General features: G+C 35.0%; 1 protein-coding gene across 1 annotated transcript in view; it reads right to left on the bottom strand.

The window, feature by feature from the left end:
* dati (datilografo) overlaps positions 1-17117 on the bottom strand; it is a 1058780-nt gene that overhangs the window by 946282 nt on the left and 95381 nt on the right. The window lies entirely within an intron of this gene.

Raw genomic sequence — 17117 nt, 5'->3', positions numbered from 1 at the left:
TATGTGTGTGTGTGTGTGTGTATGTATATAATCACAGGAGTTAACATGTTCAATATTCCTAGTTTTTTTTCCAGAAAATGGAAAAAAATAATAAAATAACTACGAAATTTAAGACGGGCTATTTATTAAACCACGTAACAGCGCATGTATTCAGTCGTCTTTATTCATTAGGAGGTATAAAATTCACTAGTTTATGAATAATGACCACTCAGCCACTCCTTTTAAGTAATCTGAGGACCGTGAAGCATAGAAAAAAATATTTCGTTTCGCCTTATGCTCTTGAAGACAAATCATACTTATCATGACACCTGAAACTACAGACCAAACTTCTCATGACAAAGTTTGATTATGTTTTCAGTTCTTCCGCATTCATTTCAAACATTATTTTTCTCTAACTTATGTTAAATAAGCAACCATTTATTAATTTTGACTTTTGGAGTTCTTTTTGATGACTTATGCCTTATTCTAGGATCATAGAATTTTACTTTATGCCGTGCTTCACCTTAACCAGTCATTAGGCTGTAAAGTGTATCAAAACTATAATGTTTTGGCTCCTACTAATTTATTCCTTAGAGGCACTACATATCCCATGGATACAAGATAATAAACTATACGTTACAACCAAATATGTTTTACGTTACATAAATTGAATATATATATATATATATATATATATATATATATATATATATATATATATATATATATATATATATATATATATATATATATATATATATATATATATATATATATACTATATAGGCTATATGACTTTTTATCACATCACCGTGATTCATATCCAGTCAGTAAGCTACAAACGTCCTTTAATATCCAGTTCTTGTCCTTCGCTGGTTCGAGCCCACGGGACGACGAACTTATTATCAACTAAAAAATTCCCCTTCGGTAACAAATATGAAAATATATTATTTCCGAGGTAGAGCGAATTGGATATTAAAGGACGTTTGTAGCTTAATGCTTATACATATATATATATATATATATACATATATATATATATATATATATATATATATATATATATATATATATATATATATATATATATATACATATATATATATATATATATATATATATATATATATATATATATATATATATATATATATATGAAAAAAGAAAGGCATTACAAGCAAAATAACACAAATACAAATTAGTGTCAATAAAGTTATCGGACAATTACATTACATCGGTTTGTTACACTTACTTTGACAGCTATCGTGTCTTCAGTTCCTTAACGCATGATAAAATAAAACTGGGAACTCTTCAATCTTAAAACTATTGAATACCTCCGTTTTTAATTGTTGTTGAAATACCATCAACCCGCAAAGTACGGCATTTCCGCTTCCTTTATCAGGAAACTTTCTTACGTTCATGGTTATTTACAAGATAACACGAGCTATTATACAACTGATACTATTGTACTTGTGACAAGTTACCGAGAGTCGGAAATTCAGTGATGAAAGTTGAAAGCGGTTTCTTTCTCATGTTTTGTCACGAACTTTTAATCAAGTAACCGTATTCTGGCAAAATTCATGAAAAATATAAAAAATCTTTCCTTCAGATTCTCATAATTGAAATTTGAAAATGGTCATCAGACAGATATTGCAAACGAAAGTAAAATTATACATTAGTATAATACAATCTATATTGTTATATGGACAGGAAACATGATAGGACAATAAAACCATACCATAAAATTTTGCCGATTTGAGAATAATGTTTTACGAAGAAATTCGGAGTCGAATGCAGGATTAAGCGAAAAATTTTACCACAATGAAAATTAGTCAAGTTATTTTCCATATGAAGTAATGGTGAACGGGAGATGGAGATGGCATGGCCATGTCCCTGGAACTAACCCAGAGAGAATAATAGGTGAGAGTTTTAGCTAGGCTCCTGCAACACCGACAGGAATGGACAACAAGACCTATACTTCGACGAAAGTTATGAAACAACAGGCTGCAGATGCATCAAGATTGGTTTCAGTGAAAATGCAGAAAAAAACCGAAGGGCAGATCACTTCGGTTCTTTCCTTCGCACGGTGTTAAAAGCCATAATGATGATGACGACGACGATGATGATGTTGATCATCATTATCATCAATACCAGTAAGTATACTCGGTGCATATTCACCGACAAAATACAGATGAGCCAAGTTACGCAACTCCATCTCGTATTCTTTATATACCAAACACTATAACCTCCTTTCTTTCAAAACGAGGATATATTATTTGTCTCTAATTCTTTTCCTTTTCTTTAAGGACTCGATTTAGATGATTTCTATCCATCAAGTTTCACTTATAAAAATAATGATAAAATAATACAACCATAAAAAATAAGAGTCAATGGTTAAACTGAAATATATCGTTTTTCTTGAATAAGGTAGTAAATACTTTTAAACCGTCCTACACCATGTTTTTTGACTTGTTAAAAAACATTTGCAACTAGAAGATTCTATCAATGCCGCTTTTCACATCAAATTTACAGAGACGAAAAGAAAGTATAGAAATATTAAGAGAAAGCACGTAGCACTCTCTAAATACTGACAATCCCGTAAAAAGAAGATTAAAAACCTCTTTTATTATTGAGAACCCTATGAAAGGGTAACATTTCAAACTTTTCATACGCGTAGAAAAATTACTTATTTTGGCCCTTTAATAGAAAGCTTATTTTTATTCTAATAGAACAAATAACGCTTTACCGTTAAGCTTAATTTTTCCATTCTAATAGAACAAATAATGTTTTACCGTTGCTGTTCATCCATCAGGGATATAATTGTTCATTAACGCGCCATACACAAATCTAGCTCATAAAGTAATGGGTGATCGGTGTGTTTTTTTTAATAACCATAATATAGTCATTAATTACCCCGAATTGTCCTTGTTATGGGAAAAGGTCTGTCAATTTCGTCATTTAAACATGACCTCTTCGATGCAGCAGTTAAGTATCACCATTGGTGACCAGAGAGAGAGAGAGAGAGAGAGAGAGAGAGAGAGAGAGAGAGAGAGAGAGAGAGAGAGAGGAATAACAATAATTTCGTTTAGTATCTATAACATTTTAGAAAATATATGATGGAAGTTAAATCTGCCTGGAACACAAATTAAATAAAAATATACAGTAACTGATATCACATAAATACACACACATATATATACGGTGTATACATATATATAGTATATATATATATATATATATATATATATATATATATATATATATATATATGTGTGTGTGTGTGTGTGTGTGTATGTAAATATATATATATATATATATATATATATATATATATATATATATATATATAAATATATATACACACACACATACATATATATATATATATATATATATATATATGTATATATATATATATATATATATATATATATATATATACTACATACATATACACACATTCATATAATTTATATATAGCATAAAAAGTATTTCTTTCAAGGTAATTAAGAATAAAAAAAGGATAATAAAAAGGTAACCGTCACTACTCTAATAAACCTTTAAAGAACCCCTAAGAAGTAAAGTACGCAACGGGGTGTTTTTGTTCGGCTGGCAAACTAATGATGCATAATTCCATGATTTCCGGAAACCTTGAAAAAAATAACCAGTCCTCTGAGGCATCCTTTACTATGGATTGGTTAACGCTTACAAGTCATACCCAGTAAAGGTAAAGACACCAAAAAGATGAAAGTAAAAACCGAATATTTAGATTTTTGGAACAAACAAAAGATATTAATAAAAACTTCTACTCAGCCCCAATCATATCAATATAAAAAAGGCGATTAGTGCCTCCTTCATTCTTGCGAAAAGCAATAAGACTTGTAATACAATCGAATTTTATATGGGCCACGAAAATATAAATATATCTAAAAATTCTGCGTGCTTTTTAATTGCAGTTTATATCAATGTGTCATCACTATAAAAATAAACACACAAGAAGAATTGCATGATTAATTTCAGAGTAAATAAACCACGAGACATGTAGTAGAAATCATTTCGAAAATACTGGATAATACAAATTTAAAATATAGATTACCTATCGCCGCGAAAATGTGCGCTCTAATCCAGAAAAAGCATGTTATTTGCATCTCTTAAATTTATGATATCTAAAAATTACAGGAAATTTTGAAAGACATGCTTTTATTTTTGAGAATATACAATGTACAATTTGCGAATTTCTTTCTGTCTGACGTAACTCAACAAACTGCATACCCATCCACCCACACATATACACATACACATGCACATACACATATGTATGTGTATACAACTATACGCACAAGCACTCCCGCGCCCACACAAACATACACGTTGAAATGTAATTACATGAAAACAGATGCGCTCCAAAAGATATTAAAATATCACGATTAAATTCTAAAGATGATCATGTGATTTTGCCAGAATATTGAACCTACATCACTGACGTGTAATATTCCTAATGCCTGGCTTTACAAATTACAGAAATTGTCTGAATGGTAAAATAAAAATAAAAATCTCAAATTAATAAAACACTGCAGCGATTCTGGTCCACATTATCTTTAAAAATATAAATGGTGGAATAAAGTACACTTAACGGTTAAGGTAAATTATCACTCAGTCTTTTACTTAGGGGATTAATACATTTATTCAATAATGTATCTTTCTGTGAAAAAGAGAGAGAGGAAAAATGCGAGAGATCACAGCAGCTCCGCTTTCAGAAACCAAATAAATATTTCTCTCACCTGATTGCGTTTTCCAATCACAAATCACATTAAACTCACTAATGCATTAGAGCAATTTGGCAAGGCATGAAAGTGAGCGACTGATTAAATAGATTAATGTTCGAAAATTAAATCTAAAAGGTGTTAGAAGCAGCAGCTTAAAATGATGAAAAAGAACCGGCAATGACTTCGAAGGAGATAATGCGTGTGTACGCTGACACATTAGGTCGCTGCTGAGCAAAGGAATGTAAACACTGGTCAGCGGCAATATCAAAATTGTTTGTTTACTTTTCATTTTGCGATTTCTCCCTTAAATATTTATTTGGCTGGAACAGCTCTTTAAACAGATATATTTTGTCTACTTCAAAAAGAAGCAGGAAGTTGATATCTGTAAAAACAACTCGTCACTGCTCCCAAAACAACCTGCTGCCTTCAACATTTTCACTACCATCGCTGTTATTATTATTATTATTATTATTATTATTATTATTATTATATTATTATTATTATTATTATTATCATCATCGATATAAGAGCAATTTACTTACATCGATAATAAATCGAGTAAAGTCACGGTCCGGAAAATATTTCTTATTCGTGAGAAGAAAGCCTCATTCAAATGAACATCAATCACAGGAGCTAACCGAATTTGTTAAAATCAAAAGGCAATCATAAGGAATGCGAGAAAAGAAGCAGATAATGTTCAATTATAATAAGAAATCAAGTCGGTATTCTAAGGTGAGCTATTAATAGCACCTGAAAATCAAAGGACAGTCCCATAAGATACATGAATTCACGTAATGAATCACTCATGGGGACTTTGAATTCTCCCACTGGATATACTGACGACAAGCGAATTTCTTCTACGACGACAAATTCGTGAGCTATAATGACATATTCTACGAAATAACGATAAAATTTATTTATTAATGGTTTATGTACAATAAATTTTCTGATGATATCTAAATTATTAAGGTACTTAATGCCCCATGTGGAAACTGTTATGTTATAATAACCTCCACCGCTCCCAACAGTGAAAGTTATATCTATTGTTTTCTCTCTCTCTCTCTCTCTCTCTCTAGTAACCAAATCTAGAAAATTCTGATGAACGTTAACCTCTGAGCTAGGTACCACCATCTATTTGACAGTATAATTGCAATTGTTCTTCTATCTGTTGATATGCCATTCATAACAGTTTTCAGGTAAAATAATGAAATTCCTAACAGAAAAAATTTCATACAAAATTTCCAGCCTATTTTATACAACAAGCCCTAAGGGCCACGCTGCTGCACTGCAAGTATGCTGAAGATTTTGCATATAATATTTCTAAGTATCCTGGGGCCGCAGTTTAAAAAACTTGGATAAAGGGGATTCCGGTTTGTTCAATAACTTATCCTCTTTCCAAGGCGATATAATGCAGAAATAATGAAAATTATGGGGTTATTTAAAATCATCTTCTCTTTAATTACTGAGGCAGGAGTATGAATATCATCCTCATGAGTATGATCTTCATATTAAATTGATAAAAACTTTTTCGATACATCCTTAAATACAACTCTGGACTCCTACCGTGGCGCTATACAGGTTTCTGTCTCAGTGCTTGAAAAGACGATGATTTTAAATAACCTCACCGATTTTTCATAATGTCTTACTTATCTACCCTTGGAAAGCGCGTGATCCCTTCTGAACAAATCGGAATCCCCTTTACCCAGGGATTTGTGCTAAGTTTGGTTGAAAACATTCTAGTTATTCTGGAGAAGTCTAAAACGTGAAATACATACATACATGCATGCGTACATACATAAATATATGCATACAATACGTACGGACGACAGGCAACTTGAATCAGTAAACCTCAGCCGCTTGCAGCTTAGGTGAGCTACAAATGGTTTCCTGTGTGCGTCAAGCGTTAGAATAAGCTATCCATCACACATACATCGGCCGATTAACACACACACACACACACACACACACAGAATATGGTCAAGCAAAGCCTACCAAAGACGACATGATTATGCAAAAAGCACGACTGTTCTAACCACTTGCTCGTCTGATGTCCGATATCAGACAATGTCTCACTTCTCATGCCAACAACTCCCACCGGATCTCTGGAAATATCCACTGTCACAGTCTTTCCAGTTGGTTATTACTTCAACAAACATTTCCGTGGTTTCTAGGACGGCATTCCAGAGGTTTTATTCCAAAAGCTCATCGCAGCAAGAACATTCCAGTTCTTGGTCGTTTGTGAAGTTAGTCAGAAAGTAATTTGGATCACTCCTTCAATAATGAAATCTAGAATTTTTCGATTTCCTATGTTTACCAAAGGAGACTTCCACTGGATTTTTTTTTTTATTTATCTTTCTCAGCACAGCCTAGAAATTTCAGGTATTGACGCCTGTCATTTTAACATAAAGAAACCATTGAAAAATCTTGCATAATATAACATTTTGTTTTATCCATGCACTACCAAGCTCCCATGAATTCTCATATATAAACCTCTCGTTGTACAGACACCCGCAATCGTCCCCTAATAAATACTTATTACGTAAACATCACACATTACTCAAAAGGTAAAATGAAAAACAATTTGGAACAAAGAAGCCTTCAGACAATCTTTGTAATACACATGAGCGTTAATTCAAAAATATTCTACAACTTCCCATTTCTTCGACTCTAATGCACACACTTCGCGTCATTAACAAGAGCACCTCAAGTCCAATACCTTCTATATTTGGCAGTTTACGGGATCTGGGTTCTAGTAAATCTGGGAGCGATACTGATTCAACCTCTGCCTGTTTATCAGCTTTGTGTATGTAAGGTATAGTTTTGAAGATACTACTTACGGGAAATAGATTTCAAACATCAGATATATTGTTACTGTCCGTAAATGGATACCAATACCTACAGTAATTTTGAGTATCGGATCTGTGAAGCTGGAATGTATTTTTCTAATTATTTCTTATATGCATCGTAATGAAATGTGTATTTAGTTGAATATCATCTAATCCTTTAAAATATAATTCTTTCGTGCTTATTGTAATCTATTTCCTAATTTCTACAATCGACAAAGAAACACGCATACGCATATATTCAAATGCAAGGAAAGTCCAAGTCCCCACAGGAATTTAGACGGATTTTGTGACAAATCAGTCCTGGAAATTTTTAACGTACCTTTTGGGAGCCATAATATCTAGCACAAAAGAACATAACAAAATACAATATTAAGGAAGAGTAAATTTCTTCGTGTTTGTTTTGTCATCCAAATCATACACGTGCTGCATTCACATTTCACACATACAACAAGGATATACTATAATATATATTTTTAAAATCGTTAAGAGTGAATATTTGCTAATATTTCATAGAATATTTTCCATAAGATAAAATATAATGAAATTTGGATAAGGGGACCGGGTTTCAATAACGGAAACAACAAGAGGAGCATAATAAAAGAATTGTAAAATCTTCAGAAAGCAACAAAGTAATATAATGGGGAAAAAATAAAGTTTAGGTAAAATGGAGAAGTAACGGATGAGAGAAAAATTATGAAAAACTCTACAGCTGTTACCGTTTGCTAGAAATAACTTGCTAGTATGAAGTAAGTTCTGAAAACCAGCTGGCAAGATGTCAGGTGCTGCTTTAAAATGCAGCACTTTTTTCACACTAGTCTCTGTTAGTATCGTTAATTTCAGCGTAAATTCGATGTATTGAGTTCAGCGGCCTTACGCACATTTGTACCTTCAGTATTAGCTCGTACTAATCACGTCTAATTTTAACAAAATTGTACCTCGCATAATGTTTTTGCATTTGCCCCTCAAAATAAATTATAATGAATATAAATTAGTTTCTTTTGAGTTATGCATTTGATGCTAAATACCGTGCAATAGTAATTTAAAAACTGTTAAATGTTAGTTCTTTGACAAATTAAATTCCCTAGACAATTAGTAATTCTATCTTTAATAACTATTTAAATAAACTGCCAAAGTGCCCAACGCTTACTCTTACTTCTTGTTCAGCTCAGATATTAGAATAAAGCTACTTCTGACACCAGATCTAAAAAATACTTGAACACAGCGCTTGGAAGATGTTGGTTACCAAGCGCAAAATGTGAACTAAAATGAATAGCGTCGATTCTACTTTATTTTTTTTTCTACATCTGAAAACTGTAATAACCTACCGTATTCTCAGTTCCGACTCACATAACTTTCTGCTACTAAAGGGCACGTTTGACATTACCTAATGGAACAAACCGGCAAAGCTTTCATTTTCGAATGAGTTTAGTCAGATTTTCAAACAGCGACAGGGAGTCTTTGCTCTTGAAATCAAAATACACTGTAAGATATATCTAGCCCGTTCTCCGGACGTGAATGCTATAGATCCTTGACGGAAACATACGTGCTTATTTTCTCTAAATGAGTGATGTAATCATAGAGCCAAAAACATGCTTTCAGATGGCTTAAGTTGATCTTTCATGGAACTCTACGGGATATCTTTGATAAAATAAAATAAGAAGAAATTCTATTGTTGCGTTAAGCTCAGGTCATCAATGATATATTTCTCTCTCAAAACACAACCGAGCGAAGTAATCGTCTGATGGAAACTCATGCGCTCACTTCTGTATGTATCTGGATAAAATGTGGATGACTGAAGCTAGTAATATACGATCGTTGTTGGTTTTTCCGTGTTTGTGTATGCGACTAGAGAGAGAGAGAGAGAGAGAGAGAGAGAGAGAGAGAGAGTATGAGAGAGTGTGAAATACCAATACCACGCAGCCATCATCTGTATGTATGTATGTATGTATGTACCAACTATATGCCTTTTCCTCGAAGGGTAGTGTTTTACCAAAAGATAAAACACTTCTAATCTCGTCTTCCTCCGCCCTTTTTCATCCTGGAAGCGACCCAAACAGTTGACTAACCACCAGATATAAAATGCACTGCTTAAGTCCACAGAGGAACAAGAGATTTTTCGTGATACTGACTTAAGTAATTTTTCCCGCGGGATCAGTGTCTGGTCTCCAGCTGGTGAGATAGGGCTGGAACCATTGAGATACACACTTAAAAAATATGAATATATATGTATATAATATAATATATATATTACATATTATATATATAATACGTTTACACACACACACATATATACAATACATATATATATATATATATATATATATATATATATATATATATATATATATATATATATATATATATATATATATATATATATATATATGCTAAAACTCTGGAAATTCAGTCAAAACTTACATCACTTTCCCAGAGCTGGAAGTTACATCTAAATTTTCCCTGAAATTTTCCACCTCTGAGCAAGGAAAAAATATTTCCCCCCCATTTTGTTTCAGTAATAAAGAAAAACTTTTATCCTTTGAACATCACCACCCTTCCTGAGGGGAAAATAAGACAAGTTATTTTCCCCATCTAGGAGAACGAATAAAACCGAATAAAAACAATGCCACATTTTAGCAAATTCTTACTCCCTCTCCCAAGACTGGCTGCTCTGTAAGAGATTCGGTTTTGGGCTGAATTTTGAAGACGACTTCCGGGGAAATCAGACCAAGGCCACAAGGAGGACATCAATTAGTCGCCACTCTCGGCCGAACTCTAACTGAGGTTGGTCTGTCAGTGGTCTGATCTGAACGCTGACATGCCTGTGGCCTCAAGTTCCGAACCTTCATTTGTCACTGAACCGACTCTCTGAACCTTTTAGTGGCCATACCTTCTGAACACTGACCTGCCAATGGACTAACCTACTGACCCTTCATTGAGTCTAGTGACTGTGTCGTCGTGATCTTTGATCTGATCAATTTTGACCCCTGATTAAATTCGTGACACTGATCTTTCAGGCGCTTATCCGATCTGTAGCCTAACCTTCAGAACGCTGCTCGTAAGTGACCTGACCTCTCAAAGCTTAGTCGGTCTGTGGCCTGGCTGTTTCAGTTTTTAACATGATTTCCTACATACTTATTTGATCTGAGACCTAGTCATTATAATGAAGCTTTGATGTGCGATCTGAATTTCTGTTTATCTAACCTTTTAGGTGCAGTGTACTTTTTGAACTAAAATGAAAAAAAAAAAATGTTTCTAAGGGAAATTTCAACCGAAGGTTCAAATGTCGTGATACCAATCACATGCATTGCAGTCTCCTCCATGACCTTTTGAATGTCGATTTTCTTGAAAAGACTAAAATAGTGTCAGGAGGTAACTTTATCTTCAGGTCAGAGGTCACCTTAGCATTCTAAAGCTGAATTGAATCACCGAACAGACTTCTTCTAGGTGTATTTCATTCTCAGGACTGAGGACATGTTCATATGTTCTCTAGAGATGATGGTTTGAAATCCACCTATACAAGTAAAGTTAACTGAAGTAAAAATGGGTGAGGATTTAAGTGAAAAGATGTGGCATTGCAATATCTATAAATAAAAAAAATAATTCGTTTCAAAAGTGGCTTAATCCAAAAAGTAACTGCCGATTCGCTCTCAAAGTCAGTGTTAAGGCACGGTTAAGCAAATATTGTGTGAATGTTAACATTCCACATAAATCATTACCATACTCCTTTTTCTCCTTACAGAAGGACTAGCACCAGAAAGGTTTCAATGGTTACAAATTCAAAGCTTGGTCGATTGGTGAGCCGTAAGACGGTAAAGACCCAGTGAGTTGTGAATGCAAATACAATACTCAATCAATGGACCCTCTTGACTAATTGATTATAGCTACTAAAACTGGCGTCACAACACCTAGGTTACTGACATAATAATAAATAAAATAAATAAAAAAAATAAATAAATAACAAAAAGTAGTTTCTTATATACATACATACAGTACATAAATAAATTATATATTTATATATATATATATATATATATATATATATATATATATATATATATATATAATAATATATATATATATATATATTTCCCCTGAATATATCTTATTACAGCAAGGATAATGACTGTAATAAAAAAAAAAAAAACATCAAACTCTACAACAAAGAATTTTTGTCTCCTACCGAAATCTTTAACATTCGTCCCAGACAAAAAAGAAATATATATTTGGATTCATGCGAAACACTACGAGACTAAGAAAGTATCAAGAACAAAAATACGAATGGACACTCAGGATGAAAGAAAGATGGCCCTCCTCGTATACAGAGCTTCCAAAGTTTCCTGGAAACAAAGAGAGAAAAAACATATAAAGGCTCCGAAGAGGTCAGACGCCCAAGCAGTAAGGGTGAGGGATTTGATTCAATCCGAGAGTGCCAGATTAAACCTTTCGTCTGGGAGCAAACTTGACTTTACAATAAAAAGTCCCTGGACAAAAAGTCCAGGGAGCTCTTAAGATAAGTTTTTTTTTTTTTTATCTCAGGCAATGGAAGAAAGATTTATGGGCCGCGGCTGTCACCCTGTCGCTTATATTGTAATAATTTAATAAAATAATAAAATGCTCAATATATTTTCAGGATGGGAATTTTCTCTGGACTTTGGCAAAGAAAATAATCATAAATATGAGGGTCTAGTCTCATATTTTTCCATTCAATTTTTAATTATTAACAGAGAGAACTAGACATTTTTCAGACATGAATACAGTATTGCCGCAACACAAAAATATTTCAAAGTAGGTTACGCGCGCCAAGTCAAACAAGGAGAAACTCATTTCGGGAATTAGCTCAGATTTTCCAGCACCTTCAAAAATCAGGTAACTGCCCTATAAAAGACGAACAAAGACTCTCGTCAACGGCAGCTGCGAAAAGAGCCACATAAACTCGAGTACAGAAAGAAAACTGTTGCGGTTACTAGTCATTCTACCGCTACAACAATCACGATCACCGCCGCAAAAGCCCTCTAGAAGGCGGAGACACAGAAAGAAGAGGAAGGTCCCCTTCCCTCAAAACTAACGCCCCCTCCCCCTACCCCCACAACCACAGCCTTTCCCTACCTCAACACACACACACACACACACACACACACATGTTCCATAACCGGCAGACCGCAACCCTCCAGGAGGCATAAGTCAGCGGCGCGCCAAAGCGCTGCAGCAGAACCCACGTTTTGCCTTTTCATAAACGCTGCTACAATGCATCCCATAAACTGTGGAGGATCCTTCTATCCAAGCAATTAAACCATGGTAATAGAATGCAGCTGAAGCAATATTTGAGCAAGCTTGGTTGCAGTTATGGTAAAAATCCGTCCCAGTTAAGGATAGGCAAAACTCCGCAGAATTATGAAGGGTATAAAGGTCCGACATATTGCATAGCAGAAGCCTCACCACCGAGGGGATGGATGTGCGGCTGTTTGTGTATGTGTGTGTGTGTGCGTGTGTGTGTATGTGTGGCACAAATGAAAAGGAACAGTGGAGAAGATGAAGAAATGCCACCAAGAAATAATCGTTACAAAGAAAAGATGGAAAGAAACTTGCAGAAGAGGAAAACAAAAGATAACAGATGAGAAGGACAGCACGGCGGGAATAATGGATCTTGGGTTGGCGTGCGAAGAAAAAAAATAATAGATTAAAAAAGAAAAAGAGCAGCACAAGAGAAACATGTTCAGAAGGAAAGGAGGAGGCGGAGGAGGAGAGGGAGGAGGAGAAGGCGGAGGAGGAAGACGAGAAGTCCGGAAAGTGGAGACACGGAAGAGAAAGCGAAAAATGCAAAGGGGGGAAAGTAGAATCAGAGGAAGGTAAGAGAAAAGAGGTGTATCAGGCGAAAGAGGAGAATGGAGATGGACGACGCAGATCTGCAGGAAGAGGGTTGAAAACGGAGGAAATTAACGAAGAAATAAAGGAAGACGGAAAAGGGGGATGCATGAAGAAGGGGCAGCCTAAAGTGAAGAATGAAAGGGGCTAGAATTTCTAGAGACAGACTAAAAGCTCCAAAAACAAGATTTGAGGAATCACGAACAAGAAATGCTACATACGAGAAAACAAAAATTCTCAAAAACCAGGAGAGGCGCCGCGAAACAGACGAAAAAAAAAAACGGCCCGAAATAAATCTAGAAAGGCAAAAGTAAAGCGAAATAATACGAGGCAAAAGAACAGCTCGACTCCGAACACATTATAAAATCTGGCGAGAGGAAAAAGTGAAAGATCAGAAGAAAACAGAAAAGGCGAAGGTGACAGAAGGCCGGAGGAAATGTCATGGCGCCATCCACCAGCCTAAAAAGAACAAATGAAAAATGAACACTCGAAAACAGAACACAGACATAAATATAAGAATGAATGAATAAAAGAACAAGGGAATGATGAACATTTATCTACCTCGAGGAAGATGAGGGAATAACATGAGGTAAAATCTTGGTAGAAAATCAGGAAAAAGACAAAAAGTAAAATAACAAGACAAGTGGCAGTGTATGGATATGAAAACTAATATAAAATATAATGAAGGTGCGAATTTTGCACCTTGATAAGAAATATCATCACCCGGTTAAAAAAAAAAAAACTCAGATTCGTGGATCTTGACTGCATAAACAGGCAGGTTAATAAAGTGTAAATGTATGGACATATATGATAATAAAAATATCATCATAAAGAATAAACATACAGATATGGAAATGACAGTATGAAAAGAGATGTGTAAAGTGCCTGTGTACGACTGAGTGATACCATGCATAGCAAACGAAAAAAGAACTGTGCGTTATCACAGCGCAGCAGTAAATAAAACCTAAAATTTAGATAATACTGGTAGTGTATATAACAATACATAAAAAACATCAACACACGAACATAAAAATATCTAAAATTGTTTAAAAACTATTTGAACACAGAAATATTAAGATTATATTGTAAATAACAAACATAAAAAGATTACGAAATATCGATAGCAAAAATAAATAAAATTAATGAAAGATAAAATTAAACATAATACAAAAAAAAATCAAAAGGAGAGACGGTACCGAGAGGAAAGTAAAAACACATGATTAAAAGGTTGACATCTAATGAGTATCAGCATACTGACGACCAACTTGAACAGGATAAAGAAGGGAGCTCGACACCCTCCCCAAAAGAGGGGTCGCCGTAAAAGATTAAAAACCAAACGTCTAACAGAGATGAAGGAGGAAGCACCGACCCCAACCGACAATCTTCTCCCCCCAACCCTCCCCGCCCCCGAAACACCAAATAAAAAGGTTCAACATAAAATAAGAGAGATTAATCAACTTTCTAAAACCTACCCAGCATAATATGCATATAACAAACTTAGAGAGAGAATCACCACCATCGACCAACTTTAATGAAGTTGCAGTTGCCGTGCAATATGATGTACAGGTACTGTACTTCCAAAAGAAAATGGAAGAAAATGGCGACATCAACAACAATGTCGGCGAGTAAATTTAATTGAATTTACGATTTTTCAAAGCCCATTTTTCTCCCCTCGGGAGGTAAAAAGAGAGGGAGAGCGAGAGACACGGCCAGTTCAAGCGGCATGTATACGTATATACATGCTATTTATAAACTCACACGCAAACATACACGTTCGTGCGCGCGACCGCGTCCTTTAATTACTCGTGGTAAAGTTGGACACTTCTTTATTTTTCGGCCTCAGTTCGACTCTCATGTTCCCGTATCTTTCATGTCCTTTGCTGTAAGATTAAAACTGAGGCCGAGGTTGCAGGGAAGGTTTCACAAGGGGAAGAATGGGATTCTCCTCACACACGCTGAACTTGACGAAATATTACCGATGCTTTATAAAATACACAGATCTTGAGAGCGGCATTTTTTTTTCTTTATATCTATCAATTTTATCTGTACACACACGCGCGAGCGCGATATTTATTTAAAAGGGAGAGATCTTGGGACAGGATAGTGCCAACAAATTAAGCGTTGAGTCTTTGAAGCCACTTTGTTGTTCAGGAGAAGGGCGAAAGCCGTTAAGGGAAGTCATGATACACTTTCACATTGTCAATATGTTATTGTTTTTAGACGATATGATCAAACAGATACACTCCAGTTCTGTAAATCTTTTAACTATTAATTTTCTAAGATTCATTTATTTTGGTATTTAGTGGGAGCAAGTATAATATGAAGTCTTACTCAAGTCCTTTTTCAGCCGTACATTTTGAATTGCATGCAATTTCGCTATACAGTCCGATCAAATAACTGATAAAATAACATGTGTTTACCTAATCTTCAATCAGTGAACCATAACGAGATCCCTCCTTCAATAAAAAAAACTCACATTATTCTTGTTAATTTTCCGTGAGGGGATATGTGAAAAAAGAGTAAAAAAGCAGACACTGTCTTTCTGTAGAAAGGGGACCAATTCTAAATGACAGACTTGTGTCCGAAGCCCGTGTTTTTCCTTTCTCCTCCTCACGAAGGGGAGGAAGACGGTCTCTGGTTAAAGACAGCAACCTCATCCTAAAAATCAAAGCCTTTAAAAGCTGCAACAGAACCTAGGGGTCAGATGTCAGTGGCAATGCGTTACAATGACGCTAAACAAACCAACACAACGAACGAGTCGTTGGTCAAGCAATGTGGGGTATGGCAATGGTTTCGAAATTTGCTGACTGAGGGTTGGAAATAAGAATTAAGATACTATTCTGGTGCTTAAACGAGAGGAAGAAACTTCATCAGAGCACAACTTCAGTTAGGTGGTGAGCCGAAAAGACCACATCGGTCCCCTTATATACCTTTAAACAGCTTACCATACTGACGGGCTGCCCCAAGGGAAGGTCCTGCGCTGGCTTAAGGGCAGCAAAATCGTTTGTGAACAGCTTGTCTTAGAAGGGAAGACATATTCCAGAGGAAAAGAATAGTACACATCCACGATTATCTGTATAACTCTGAAGTCCAAATTTTTTTAATGCCGAAGGGAAACAAAATGTATGGAAGGGGGCGAGCGGGAAAGTGTGAAGAAAAAAGTGTTGGCCAACAGATCATCCATCATTCATCAATCCATGCCTAGAATGAAACATCTCAAGTCACGCCGGCTCAACACAACTTACTCTAATGTTCCGATCAAAAACTAAATATATTTGAATAGCATGCTAGCAGATGTCATCGGGTAAAGCAGTCGTCAAAAGAAACCCTGAATAAAATCAATTATTGAAACAGGCGACAGAACACGCAAAAGATTAATCCGACTATTACAAAATATTGCGTTATATAACAAAACACATTACCTTGATATAGTTAAGCTTCACCACTCTCTCTCTCTCTCTCTCTCTCTCTCTCTCTCTCTCTCTCTCTCTCTCTCTCTCTCTCTCTCAAATGTTCATTTTAATCACCTCATTCTCATCAGCCACATTACTTACAAATTCTATTAGCAGGAAGTGACAAGTGACAATTCCATCGTTGCCAAGGGTACTCATTATATTTTAATGATGGTTCACCCTGAAAGAACGATCTTATGTTATTATCAGCT

The sequence above is a fragment of the Macrobrachium rosenbergii genome, chromosome 42 (genome assembly GCF_040412425.1).
Source record: "Macrobrachium rosenbergii isolate ZJJX-2024 chromosome 42, ASM4041242v1, whole genome shotgun sequence".
Lineage (NCBI taxonomy): Eukaryota > Metazoa > Arthropoda > Malacostraca > Decapoda > Palaemonidae > Macrobrachium > Macrobrachium rosenbergii.
The sequence above is the reverse complement of the archived record's forward strand: the minus strand, read 5'-3'. Positions and strand labels throughout refer to the sequence as shown.